The following is a 13730-nucleotide window of genomic DNA, read 5'->3' as shown; positions in this document are numbered from 1 at the left end:
AGGATGGCATGAGGCGCTTGGTTACCATGACAACATGTGTATCGCACCTTCTGAGGCGCCACGAGGCCATGCTGTGAGGCCGCCCTCTATTGCCATGGCGATGGGCCCAAGTTCCATGCCAAGGCACCTGGTTACCATGGCGATGGGCACAGGCTATTCGCCCTGGTTGTTGCCTCAGGATATTACAGCACAGCTGCCATGGGTGGATGTGACCATGTATCTGGACTGAGACTCCTCCCCTTTCTGCTGTGCAACTCGGCCTGGTGCTCTCCAGCCCAGAGGTGGCTGCATTCCAGCGGCCCTGTGTGTGCACCAAGCGTGCGAAACATCAGGTGCTCCTGAAACCAGAGGGCTACTTATTCACGTGTGTCAGCAGGGGGAACACAGCGTTGTCAACTCCAAGCATCCAAAAATCACGAGTCAGGCCTCGAAAATCATGAGATTGGCTTAAAAATAATTTATTTTTTTTAAAATAATACATTTTGGGTTCTTTTCCTTTGCCTTCTCATGTCTGAGCCTTTCGGCCGCACGCAGGTCACATTTTCAAGCTTTTCTCCACAACTACAAGGTCAAGAAACTCTCTTTCAACGAAAGCTGCAGTTCTCCTGTAAACCCACGACTCTGGGAGCTGGTGCTTTAAGACAAACCCCAAAGGTCATGAGACTTGTGATAAAATCACCTAAAACGGCAACCCAGACACAAAGATGAACAGCAGTTCCTCTCTATGGGTAGCCCTAGAAATTGTCAGGACAATGATGGGTGTTGGATCATCATGGAAAGAAAATCTGTTTGTTAAATACCAGGCAGGGGGTGTGCCAGACACCCCCACACACACCGTGACAGATGGAAACCACAGCTGGGCAGCATGCAGCAATGCAAAGTAGGCTCCATGGACCTTTAATCCACCTGGGGCCTCCTGGTAGTTGTAATTACAACTTCCTCCTGCTGGCTAAACACAGCTTGTTTGCTTATGGGCAAAGCTAGCTAATGAGTTCCAGCAATAGAAAGTGAATAAGAATCCTTTAGCCACAAACCAGGTGCAGCCCAGCCATTGGCAGGGCACGATTCAGTGCCCCCTACCAAGGTGCCGCTGCCCTATCTCAGAGGGAAGAGAGCTCACTTGGTCGCCATGCCCTCTGCCAACACTGCCAAACTGGGAGCAGGTTTGTGCTAAATAGACTGCCTTTTTGGGTGTTGTGGGCACCTGTCCCACTAGCAATTTGGCTGAGCCCCAGCAAACTCGTATCACATGGTGGGGGCATCAGATGGGAATGGGTTCTGATCGCTACTGGGCTGGATCTGAAGTGGCAGCGTAGACATGAAAGGCTCTGAATGCCTTTCCCCTAAGTCTGGGGTTCTCCAGCTGGGGGTCATGACAGGGGCTGTGGAGATGCTGTGACCACCTTGCCCTTCCCATATTGAGCAGGAGGGGTGTGTGGGAATGGTCCCAGAAAGGTTGGGAATACCTGCCCTAAACCTTACAGACCCTAAAAAAACCCTCCAGTCATGTCACAGAGCACTTGATATCTCAATGAAGACATATCTACAGCACTGCCAGAGATGAACCCAAACAGTGTGTCCTCTGCGGGATCCTGTGGGGGCTGACAGTGGCTGACTGTGGAGACTGCCCCTAAACCCTGCAGTGATGGGTGTGGGGGGAGTCTCCCCAAAGAAAGGTAGGAGCCCCATCACTCAGAGGACACTTAAAGCTAGGAACAGGCAAGAACAGACTGCAAGGGGACAGGAATCTGGGTGCAGGATCTAATGAGCCTTTCCGTTCCTCGTTAGTGGAGCAGCTGACCCCAGCAGAGGACTCTGGATCTCAAGAGCTCATCTGCACGGCATCCAAACTCATTTGAGATGCCAGCTGCTTATTTTGCCTCCTCCCTGGATTTGTGAGTTGGGTGCAAGATGCTTAGGGCTCCCCTTGCTTGATCCCTAATCACTCAGCGGAGACACAGCCATCAGCCCCCAGGTGGGCCTGGGAAGTCAACTGCGATTGACAGTTGGTCTGTGATGTTTTGTTCTCCAGGATCCTGGGGGCAGGAGAGGGGTGGCTGTGGAGGAGCGAGTGGGAAGTTCCCCTGGCTCAGCTGGGCACCTTCCAGCTGATAAAAGGTTTCAAGGAGAATCTCAAGAGCAGCCCCCTGAAGCTCTGAATGAATGGAAGAGACTGTAAACGGCAAAAGGTATACAGTATTTTAGAAGTGAGGCCCTGCCTCCTGGTGGTCAGCACGGATGCTGCGGTATTGTCCTAAAAGTCAGGGCATTAATTGGCACCCTGGTAATTAGGTCCCACCTGCCAAGGAGTCCCCATCCTACACACTTGCAGTTTCATTTGGCTCTAGGAGTTGCCCTCCTGTATTTCCAGATTCTCTGGTAACTAGATTTAAAACAGGGGCATGCAAGCTCTTTTCTGGGAGGGGAGGCTACAGATTAGAGCAGGGGGCTGGGAATCCGGACTCCTGGGTTCTATGCCCAGCACTGTGGGGAGAGAGGAGCCTAATGGATTAGAGAAGGGTGGAGCAGGGAGCCAGCACTCCTGGGTTCAATCCACGGCTCTGGGAAGGGAATCGTGTATAGAGGGTTAGAGCAGGGGTACTGGGATCCAGGACTCCTGGGTTCTATTTCCAGGTTTTGAGAGGGGAGTGGGGTCTAGTGATAGGAACAGGGTGTCAGGACTCACTGAAATCATTCTCTTGATTCACTTCCCTTCCCCTCATTCCATTGATTTCAATGGAAATTAGGAGCCTAAATGCCTTTGAGGATCTGGGCTTCAGGTTCCTGTCTGTTAAAGCGGGATAATGGACTAATTACAGGCTGGGAGGTGCTTGCGTTTGGGTTGCTACCAGGGTGTGGAGCTGGGGCAGGTGGTCTGGATTCACTGTAACTTCCTTAGTGCAACCCCAGCGAGAGGGATGGACAGTAACACTTGCTGGCTGCCCGGAAAGAGGCTTTGAGCTTTAGGCGGCAGAGCAGGACCAGCCGATAGAGGATGTTCTGTTCTCCTGGAGCTACATACAATCTACAGGTCAGTGGCAGAACAGGTAGACCTCTCCGAGGGCTGGGACTAGAGCCAGGAGTCCTCCATTCCTGCTTATCCCCCAGGCTCCTTTCAGAGCTGGGAGTAGAACCTGACTCCTAGTCCCCTCCTAGAGCTGGGAATTGAACCCAGGAGTCCTGATTCCTAGCTTTGCCCCTCCACTCTCACCACCACAACTGGGAATAAAACCGTATCCTGACTCCCATTTCCCTTCCCCTGCTCTGACTGCTAGCCCCCACTCCTTCCCAAGGACGAGAGACCCGGAGTTCATCGCATGAGCGTCTTCTCAGACCACTAGCCACTCCTCTCCCTGGATACTGTCCCCCTCCCCTCCACCATCATTCCTGTCCTGAGCCCAAACCAAGTATGGGCTGAGTTGGAGTCTCAACAGAAACACCTTACTCTGCCTGTAGAACAGGATGTTCAGGGCACGGGTTATAACTCTCTTGCACCGTAAAAGCGACAAACAAAAGGCACACCGTCTTTAAAATCCAGCCCCTGCAACTGCCGTCCCAGGAGGTAAAACTGGCCCGTCTGGCTACTGGTAGCGGGGTCCAGTAGTTAGAGCAGGTTTAGAGGGGACTGGGAGCAGGATTCCTGGGTTCTAGTCTCAGCTCTGGGAGGGGAGAGGTGTCCCGTAAGGCACCTGTATGCTGATATAAGTGCATTCACACCCGGCGTTGTACAGGTAGAACTGTCTCTGTACAAAGTCACAGGTCTAGCAATAATTATACTGCACGGAAACTCTGCACAGAGCACAGCCTGAGGTGCCTTGGCCAGAATTGTTAAGTCACAACTGGGGAGACCGTGGCTGGAAGTCTGGGGCCGGGACCAGAGCCCACCTAGAGAGCCTCAAAAAGGACCCCCAGGCTGGAGGAAACGCCTGACTGTGGGGCTGAAAGAGCTGGAGCTGTTGAGCTTAGCCAAAAGCTAGCGAGGTGATGAGGTGGCTGTTTCAGCAGCGTCTCAGGGAGAAAATCCTGGCTCTTCATTCTAGCAGAGACAGGCAGAACAAACAACAATGGCTGGAAGCTGAACCCAAATGAGAAATGAGGCACCAATGTTTAAATCAGGCTGCTTGCCCATGGGACAAACGGCCAGGGGCAGGGATGGAATCCGCAGAACTTGATGGCGTCCCGTCCACACATGAGGCCTGTTCTGGAAGCGGCTTTAGGCAAACACGAGTCACTGGGCTCAGCGCAGGGTAACTGGGTGAAGCGTAATGGCCTGCGCAATTGGGTCAGGCTCATAGTGGTCCCTTCTGTCCTTAATCTCTATGGATAAAGTTTTGGTCATTGCATGGGCAGAGTTAAGGTTGTTTGGGTGCCTTAACTGTTGGTTTCCAGCCTTAACATGATTGGATGTCTTTTAAGTGTCACTTTCACTATGAAAGTCCTGGTGTACAATATCCCTGTCCTGTTTTTACCCTTTGGTTACTGATCTGGACTCTCCATCTTAATTGCATCTTAATTTAGGTTTCTTTGCCTTGGTACACGTATATAGGGACCATGTCACACGCCAAAGCCCCCTCTGGAGTGGAACACCTCAGCTGGTCAGTGTCCCGCAACAGTCCTCGTCCGAAGAATCCCCCAAGCACTCTGGTACCAGAGTGATGGGAACGGTATAAAAACCGAGTGGGTGAAAAGGAGATCACGGCCACTGGGATTTGGTGGGGACCAGTGGCAGAGCTGATAGGGAAGCATGGGGGTCAACCTCCCGGGGGTACCCAGGGTTGCAAGGCCCCTCGCTACCACCTGCCCTTAGCTTGAGGAAGCCTGGGTCTGTGCCTGCCAGGGCTTGGCTCCCCGACTCCACTAGCTATAGGTGGGGCTGAGAGCCCCTCTCAACCACTGTCCCTCCACAGGTTAGCGATAGGCACCCCTGAGCTGGCAGCCTAGTTCCTAAATGAAAGATCAAACCTCATCCCCTCTCCTCTTCTGTTATGTAGCTATGGAATAAGATCCCTTCCCCCAAGAGGCCCCCCCTTCAGAGACTCATCGTGGGGTCTTCTGTCTTTGCAAATCCTCCGGCCTGCCCCTGGCCCGGACAGCAAAGGTAGCTTGTCTTGTTGGTGTCCGTTGTTTTATATGCTGACTGAGTTAGCCCTGGGCATGCAATATACATGTGCCCAGCCCAGACAGAAAGGGATAAGTGTCTGTTCCCTCCTGCATGGGGACCTGCTTTACCTCACAGACCTTAAGGGTATGTCTACACTACGAAATTAGGTCGAATTTATAGAAGTCAGTTTTTTAGAAATCGGTTTTATATATTCAAGTGTGTGTGTCCCCACAGAAAATGCTCTAAGTGCATTAAGTGCATTAACTCGGCGGAGTGCTTCCACAGTACCGAGGCAAGCGTCGACTTCCAGAGTGTTGCACTGTGGGTAGCTATCCCGCAGTCTCCGCTGCCCATTGGAATTCTGGGTTGAGATCCCAATGCCTGATGGGGCTAAAACATTGTCGCGGGTGGTTCTGGGTACATATCGTCAGGCCCCCGTTCCCTCCCTCCCTCCGTGAAAGCAAGGGCAGACAATCGTTTCGCGCCTTTTTTCCTGAGTTACCTGTGCAGACACCATACCACGGCAAGCATGGAGCCCGCTCAGGTAACTGTCACCGTATATCTCCTGGGTGCTGGCAGACGTGGTACGGCATTGCTACACAGCAGCAGCAACCCATTGCCTTGTGGCAGCAGACGGTACAGTACGACTGGTAGCCGTCATCGTCAGGCCAGGAGTGCCGGGGCAGACATGGGTGCAGGGACTAAATTTGGAGTGACTTGACCAGGTCATTCTCTTTAGTCCTGCAGTCAGTCCTATTAAACCATCTTATGGTGAGCAGGCAGGCGATACGGATTGCTAGCAGTCCTACTGTACCATCTTCTGCCAGGCAGGCAAGAGATGAGGATGGCTAGCAGTCCTACTGCACCGTCTTCTGCCGAGCAGCCATGAGATGTGGATGGCTTGCAGTCCTTCTGCACCGTCTGCTGCCAGCCAAAGATGTAGAAGATAGATGGAGTGGATCAAAACAAGAAATAGACCAGATTTGTTTTGTACTCATTTGTTTCCCCCTCTCCCCCGTCTAGGGGACTCATTCCTCTAGGTCACACTGCAGTCACTCACAGAGAAGGTGCAGCGAGGTAAATCTAGCCATGTATCAATCAGAGGCCAGACCAACCTGCTTGTTCCAATAAGAAGAATTACTTAGGTGCACCATTTCTTATTGGAACCCTCCGTGAAGTCCTGCCTGAAATACTCATTGATGTAAAGCCACCCCCTTTGTTGATTTTAATTCCCTGTAAGCCAACCCTGTAAGCCATGTCGTCAGTCACCCCTCCCTCCATCAGAGCAACGGCAGACAATCGTTCCACCCCTTTTTTCTGTGCGGACGCCATACCAAGGCAAGCATGGAGGCCGCTCAGCTCACTTTGGCAATTAGGAGCACATTAAACACCACACGCATTATCCAGCAGTATATGTAGCACCCGAACCTGGCAGAGCGATACCGGGTGAGGAGGCGACGTCAGCGCGGTCACGTGAGTGATCAGGGCATGGACACAGATTTCTCTGAAAGCATGGACCCTGCCAATGCATGCATCATGGTGCTAATAGGGCTGGTTCATGCTGTGGAATACCGATTCTGGGCTCGGGAAACAAGCACAGACTGGTGGGTCCGCATAGTGTTGCAGGCCTGGGATGATTCCCAGTGGCTGCGAAACTTTCGCATGCGTAAGGGCACTTTCATGGAACTTTGTGACTTGCTTTCCCCTGCCCTGAAGTGCATGAATACTAAGATGAGAGCAGTCCTCACAGTTGAGAAGCGGGTGACGATAGCCCTGTGGAAGCTTGCAACGCCAGACAGCTACCGGTCAGTTGGGAATCAATTTGGAGTGGGCAAATCTACTGTGGGGACTGCTGTGATGCAAGTAGCCCACGCAATCAAAGATCTGCTGATATCAAGGGTAGTGACCCTGGGAAATGTGCAGGTCATAGTGGATGGCTTTGCTGCAATGGGATTCCCTAACTGTGGTGGGGCCATAGACGGAACCCATATCCCTATCTTGGCACCGGAGCACCAAGCCGGCGAGTACATAAACCGCAAGGGGTACTTTTCAATAGTGCTGCAAGCTCTGGTGGATCACAAGGGACATTTCACCAACATCAACGTGGGATGTCCGGGAAAGGTACGTGACGCTCGCATCTTCAGGAACTCTGGTCTGTTTCAAAAGCTGCAGGAAGGGACTTTATTCCCAGACCAGAAAATAACTGTTGGGGATGTTGAAATGCCTATAGTTATCCTTGGGGACCCAGCCTACCCCTTAATGCCATGGCTCATGAAGCCGTACACAGGCAGCCTGGACAGTAGTCAGGAGCTGTTCAACTACAGGCTGAGCAAGTGCAGAATGGTGGTAGAATGTGCATTTGGATGTTTAAAGGCGCGCTGGCGCAGTTTACTGACTTGCTTAGACCTCAGCGAAACCAATATTCCCATTGTTATTACTGCTTGCTGTGTGCTCCACAATATCTGTGAGAGTAAGGGGGAGACGTTTATGGCGGGGTGGGAGGTTGAGGCAAATCACCTGGCTGCTGGTTATGTGCAGCCAGACACCAGGGCAGTTAGAAGAGCACAGGAGGGCTCGGTGCGCATCAGAGAAGCTTTGAAAACCAGTTTCATGACTGGCCAGGCTACGGTATAAAAGTTCTGTTTGTTTCTCCTTGATGAAACCCCCGCCCCTTGGTTCACTCTACTTCCCTGTAAGCCAACCACCCTCCCCTCCTCCCTTCAATCACCGCTTGCAGAGGCAATAAAGTCATTGTTGCTTCACATTCATGCATTCTTTATTCATTCATCACACAAATAGGGGGATGACTACCAAGGTAGCCCAGGAGGGGTGGTGGAGGAGGGAAGGAAAATGCCACACAGCACTTTAAAAGTTTACAACTTTAAAATTTATTGAATGCCAGCCTTCTGGTTTTTGGGCAATCCTCTGTGGTGGAGTGGCTGGTTGGCCGGAGCCCCCCCACCCCGTTCTTGGGCGTCTGGGTGTGGAGGCTATGGAACTTGGGGAGGAGGGCGGTTGGTTACACAGGGGCTGTAGTGGCGGTCTGTGCTCCAGCTGCCTTTCCTGCAGCTCAACCATACACTGGAGCATACTGGTTTGACCCTCCAGCAGCCTCAGCATTGAATCCTGCCTCCTCTCATCACGCTGCCGCCACATTTGAGCTTCAGCCCTGTCTTCAGCCCGCCACTTACTCTCTTCAGCCCGCCACCTCTCCTCCCGGTCATTTTGTGATTTCCTGCACTCTGACATTATTTGCCTCCACACATTGGTCTGTGCTCTGTCAGAGTGGGAGGACAGCATGAGCTCAGAGAACATTTCATCACGAGTGCGTTTTTTTTTTCTTTCTAATCTTCACTAGCCTCTGGGAAGGAGAAGATCCTGTGATCATTGAAACACATGCAGCTGGTGGAGGAAAAAAAAAGGGACAGTGGTATTTAAAAAGACACATTTTATAAAACAGTGGCTACACTCTTTCAGGGTAAACCTTGCTGTTAACATTACATACATAGCACATGTGCTTTCGTTACAAGGTCGCATTTTGCCGCCCCCCACCGCGTGGCTACCCCCTCAACCCTCCCCCCTCCCCGTGGCTAACAGCGGGGAACATTTCTGTTCAGACACAGGCAAACAGCCCAGCAGGAACGGGCACCTCTGAGTGTCCCCTGAAGAAAAGCACCCTATTTCAATCAGGTGACCATGAATGATATCTCACTCTCCTGAGGATAACACAGAGAGATAAAGAACGGATGTTGTTTGAACGCCAGCAAACATACACGGCAATGCTTTGTTGTACAATGATTCCCGAGTACGTGTTACTGGCCTGGAGTGGTAAAGTGTCCTACCATGGAGGACGCAATAAGGCTGCCCTCCCCAGAAACTTTTGCAAAGGCTTTGGGAGTACATCCAGGAGAGCCGCGAATGCCAGGGCAAATTAATCCTTTCACATGCTTGCTTTTAAACCATGTATAGTATTTTAAAAGGTACACTCACTGGAGGTCCCTTCTCTGCCTGCCGGGTCCAGGAGGTAGCCTTGGGTGGGTTCGGGGCGTACTGGCTCCAGGTCCAGGGTGAGAAACAGTTCCTGGCTGTCCGGAAAACCGGTTTCTCCGCTTGCTTGCTGTGAGCTATCTACAACCTCATCATCATCATCATCATCTTCTTCGTCCCCAAAACCTGCTTCCGTGTTGCCTCCATCTCCATTGAAGGAGTGAAACAACACGGCTCGGGTAGTGGTGGCTGAACCCCCTAAAATGGCATGCAGCTCATCATAGAAGCGGCATGTTTGGGGCTCTGACCCGAAGCGGCCGTTCGCCTCTCTGGTTTTCTGGTAGGCTTGCCTCAGCTCCTTAAGTTTCACGCGGCACTGCTTCGGGTCCCTGTTATGGCCTTTGTCCTTCATGCCCTGGGAGATTTTGACAAAGGTTTTGGCATTTCGAAAACTGCAACGGAGTTCTGATAGCACGGATTCCTCTCCCCATACAGCGATCAGATCCCGTACCTCCCGTTCAGTCCACGCTGGAGCTCTTTTGTGATTCTGGGATTCCATCATGGTCACCTCTGCTGATGAGCTCTGCATGGTCACCTGCAGCTTGCCAAACAAGAAATGAGATTCAAAAGTTTGCGGTTCTTTTCCTGTCTACCTGGCCAGTGCATCTGAGTTGAGAGTGCTGTCCAGAGCGGTCACAATGGAGCACTCTGGGATAGCTCCCGGAGGCCAATACCGTCGAATTGTGTCCACAGTACCCCAAATTCGACCCGGCAAGGCCGATTTAAGCGCTAATCCACTTGTCAGGGGCGGAGTAAGGAAATCGATTTTTAAGAGCCCTTTAAGTCGAAATAAAGGGCTTCATCGTGTGGACGGGTGCAGGTTTACATCGATTTAACGCTGCTAAATTCGACCTAAAGTCCTAGTGTAGACCAGGGCTAAGACCATAATGTTCAGTATAGAGACATAGCTCCTTAAATATCATCTGTATGTACGTTTTGCCTTCGTCATGCCGTCCCCATTCATTGCTGGCTGTGGGTAGAGACCTCACATGCCACCCTCTGGCGCGCTATAATGTAGATATCAGACCCACGGGATCCCTGTAATCCTATGCATGCCTGTGCCCTCTGCCAGCTGTACCAAGGGGTCACAACCCCTCCCCTACCCCTACCCCCCGGCAGCATTTTGGTGTACGTGTGGCACCTTTTCAAACATATTATCTGATTGACAAAAGGAAGAATGCCAGGTCTCAACACCCGGAATGGGGAACCGGGCCCAGCCCCACAGGACAGAAGCCGCCGCTGCTAGGTGGGTGCTGGGTGGACTTGCTTTCCTGCCAATGACCCATCGCCATGCCTGGTGCAAAGCCTGGCTCTGCCCCGGGCAGGACTCTGGCATTGCCACCTCCACTCCTGTGAAAAGGGCTGGGGGGTCTTTAATGGCCACAACCTGGCAAGACCTAAGACCCCTCCTGTAATGCGGCATCTGATGGAGCCGGGGGCTCGGCCCTGACTCGAGAGACACACACTGCTGAGCTGCCAAAAGCCCCTTGCAGAAGCGACCTAGGATTTGGCTCAGTGATCGCCCACCCAGCCTAGCTCCCGGCCTCTGAACTGAGACCAGCGGCACGGCGTCGGCATGGGCAGTCCCGTGGGGAAGTGAAGGTCCCACCAGCTCAGAACACAACAGCTGCTGCTTATCTCGAATTCTCTCCTGCGAGGCGCTCTGGGTAAGGGGAGAGACCAGGCGCTTGGGATTTGTAATAATGAGAAACTCAATGAGTCCAACCACCTGGCTGGCCCAGCCTTCCAGATACGCCAGCTACTTCCCTCTTTCTTTTCCTCCCTTTCTTATCTCTCTGGGATGCCTTGCCTCTTCCCTCTGCCATCTTTCTCTGGCCTGGTTGCCAGCGAAGCCGTTTGGATTGCAAAATAAAATCCGTTTGTGTGGCAACCTCGCCTCGTGGGCCCAGGAGCTTGTGTAATTGACATCTTATGGCACAACAGACTCCAAGGGTGGGTGAGGTCGGATAGCCTGTCTGTTTTGTAAATGATGCCAGCCACAGGGTGGTAAGAGAGCAAGGACATCTGTGTTCATAGGTGCCCAAGGTGATAGGCACTAGCAAAAATCCACAGATAGATGAGTGTGTATGGGGGGTGCATGGAGGGGTACGTATGGGGATGGATGGAGGGATGCATGTGTATAGGATGGGTGGATGGAGCGATGAGTATCGGGGAGGGGTGCATATGGGAATGGAGGGATGACTAGTGGGATGTGTGTATGGGTTTGGGTGGATGGGCGGGTGAGTATGGGGCTGGAAGATGTGTATGGAGATAGGTGGAAGGAGAGAGGGGTGCATATGGGGATTGATGGAGGGATGGATGGATAAATAGTGGGGTGTGTATGCGTTTGGATGGAGGGGGGTGTATGGGATAAATGCATGGCTGGATAGTGGGGTGTGTAGGGGGATAGAGGGGTGTGTGAGGATGGGAGGGTGTATATGGGGATGGATGGGTAGTGGGTGTGTGAAGGGATGGATGGATAGAGCATGTATTTGGGGAGAGAGAAGGTTTTAATAGAGTAACTACCTCAGAATTACCTAATTGTGGGGTCCTGAACTGGCCTGGGGCACAGGCCCCCTCCTCACTGGTAGCCTGGGCACAGGTTGGCCAGCCAGATGCCTCAGTATTTGCTGGGTATGGATAACATCCCAGAACTGTTTCTGTTTGGGTTGGTTTTTTTATCAGACATTTTGAACAGTGTTGTTCTGAGCTGTTAAACAGATAGCCAGCCCCACCCACAAGGTGCCTGCATCTTTGCGCTGGCCGAGGGATCCCTGTATAAACAGCCCCTGCGTGCGCCCCCTCCCCCAGTCCAGAGACAGCTACATCTCAGCATTGGGTGAAGGATCCCTGTATAAACAGTTGCTGTGCCCTACCCCAGAAGGTGCTGCATATTAGTGGTGGTTGCGGGAACCCGGGATAAACAGTTACCCACTGCCAGGGTGGCTGCATTTCAGTGATCTCTGTCCACACAGCTTGCAAAGCCTTTGTGATTCTGTAGGATGAAAGAGACTGTAGAAATGGGGAGGCCCTGTTATTAGAACTACTAGCTCCATGTTAGTATTTTTAGCTCAATGACCCAGCACAGAGCACAGGTGCTGGATATTTCTCTTGTTTAGGGTTCTTTGCCAGGCTGTTCAAAAGGCAAAGAGACAGTCAGGGAACCTAGATCCCTGACCGGCAATGAAGATAACACTTTTCATAGATTCCAAGGCCAGACGGGACTGCTGTGATCTCCTTGACTGACCTTCTGTATAACACAGGCCAGAGATCTTCCCCTAAATAATACCTAGGGCAGATCTTTTAGAAAAAAGATCCAATCTGGATTTTAAAATGGCCAGTGATGGAGAATCCACCACAACCTTGGTGGTTCCAATGGTTAATTACCCTCAATGTTAAAAATGTATGCCTCATGTCTAATCCAAATTTGTCTAACTTCAACTCCCAGCCATTGGATTGTGTTAGACCTTTCTCTGCTAGACTGAAGAGCCCATTATTAAATATTTGTTTCCCATGTAGGTACTGATAGACTGTGATCAAGTCCCCTCTTAACCTCTGTGTTAGGCTAAATAGATTGAGCTCCGTGAGTCTCTCACTGTAAGGCAGGTTTTCTAATCCTTCCATCATTCTTGTGGCTCTTTTCTGATCCCTCTCCAATTTATCAACATCCTTCTTGAATAGGGGACACCAGAACTGGACATTGGAGTCTAGCAGCGGTTGCACCTGTGCCAAATACAGAGATAAACGAACCTCTCTATTGCTACTTGAGTAGAGACGTGCTAGTTTACCAACCGATTGAGATGGCTCTGTATTACTGACCTGTCCTCTTCATTATTTACTGCTCACTCTTTTTGTGTCATCTGCAAACGTGATTTTATGTTTTTGTTTTCTTCAAGGTCATTGATGAAATGTTTAATGGCGTAGGACCAAGAACAGATCTGTGTGGGACTCCACTATAAACATACCTACTCGATGCTTCTCCATTTACAATTAAGTTTTGAGCCAGCTTTTTATCTATTTAATGTGTCATGTTAATTTTGTATCATTCTTAGGTTTTAATCACAATGTTGTGCAATACCAAGTCCAGTGCCTTACAGAACCCTAGTATATTACATCAACATTATTACCTTTATCAACCAAACTTGTAATAGAATAAAAAAGAATCATTTAGTTTGACAGGGTCTATTTTCCATTAACTCATGTTGATTGGCATTAAGTGTATTACCCTCCTTTAATTCTTTACTAATCAAGTCCCATATCAGCCACTCCATTATCTTGCCTGGGATTAATGTCAGACTGACAGGAATATAATTACCCAGGTCATCCCGCTGGCCCTTTTAAAATGTGGGCACAACATTAGCTTTTTTCCCCCAGTCTTCTGGAACTTCCCCAGTGTTCCAAGACTAAATGAAAATCAATATCAATGGTCCCGTGAGCTCTTCAGCCAGCTCTTTTAAAACTCTTGGATGCAAGTTGTCTGGACCTGCTGATTTAAAAATGTCTGACGTTAGTAGCTGCTGTTTTTCCATTCCACTAGTATCTCTTGAGGATGTTAGAGTGTTATCATCATCATATGATGAAT

Source organism: Natator depressus, chromosome 20, assembly GCF_965152275.1.
Source record: "Natator depressus isolate rNatDep1 chromosome 20, rNatDep2.hap1, whole genome shotgun sequence".
NCBI lineage: Eukaryota > Metazoa > Chordata > Testudines > Cheloniidae > Natator > Natator depressus.
This window is presented reverse-complemented; position numbering follows the sequence as displayed.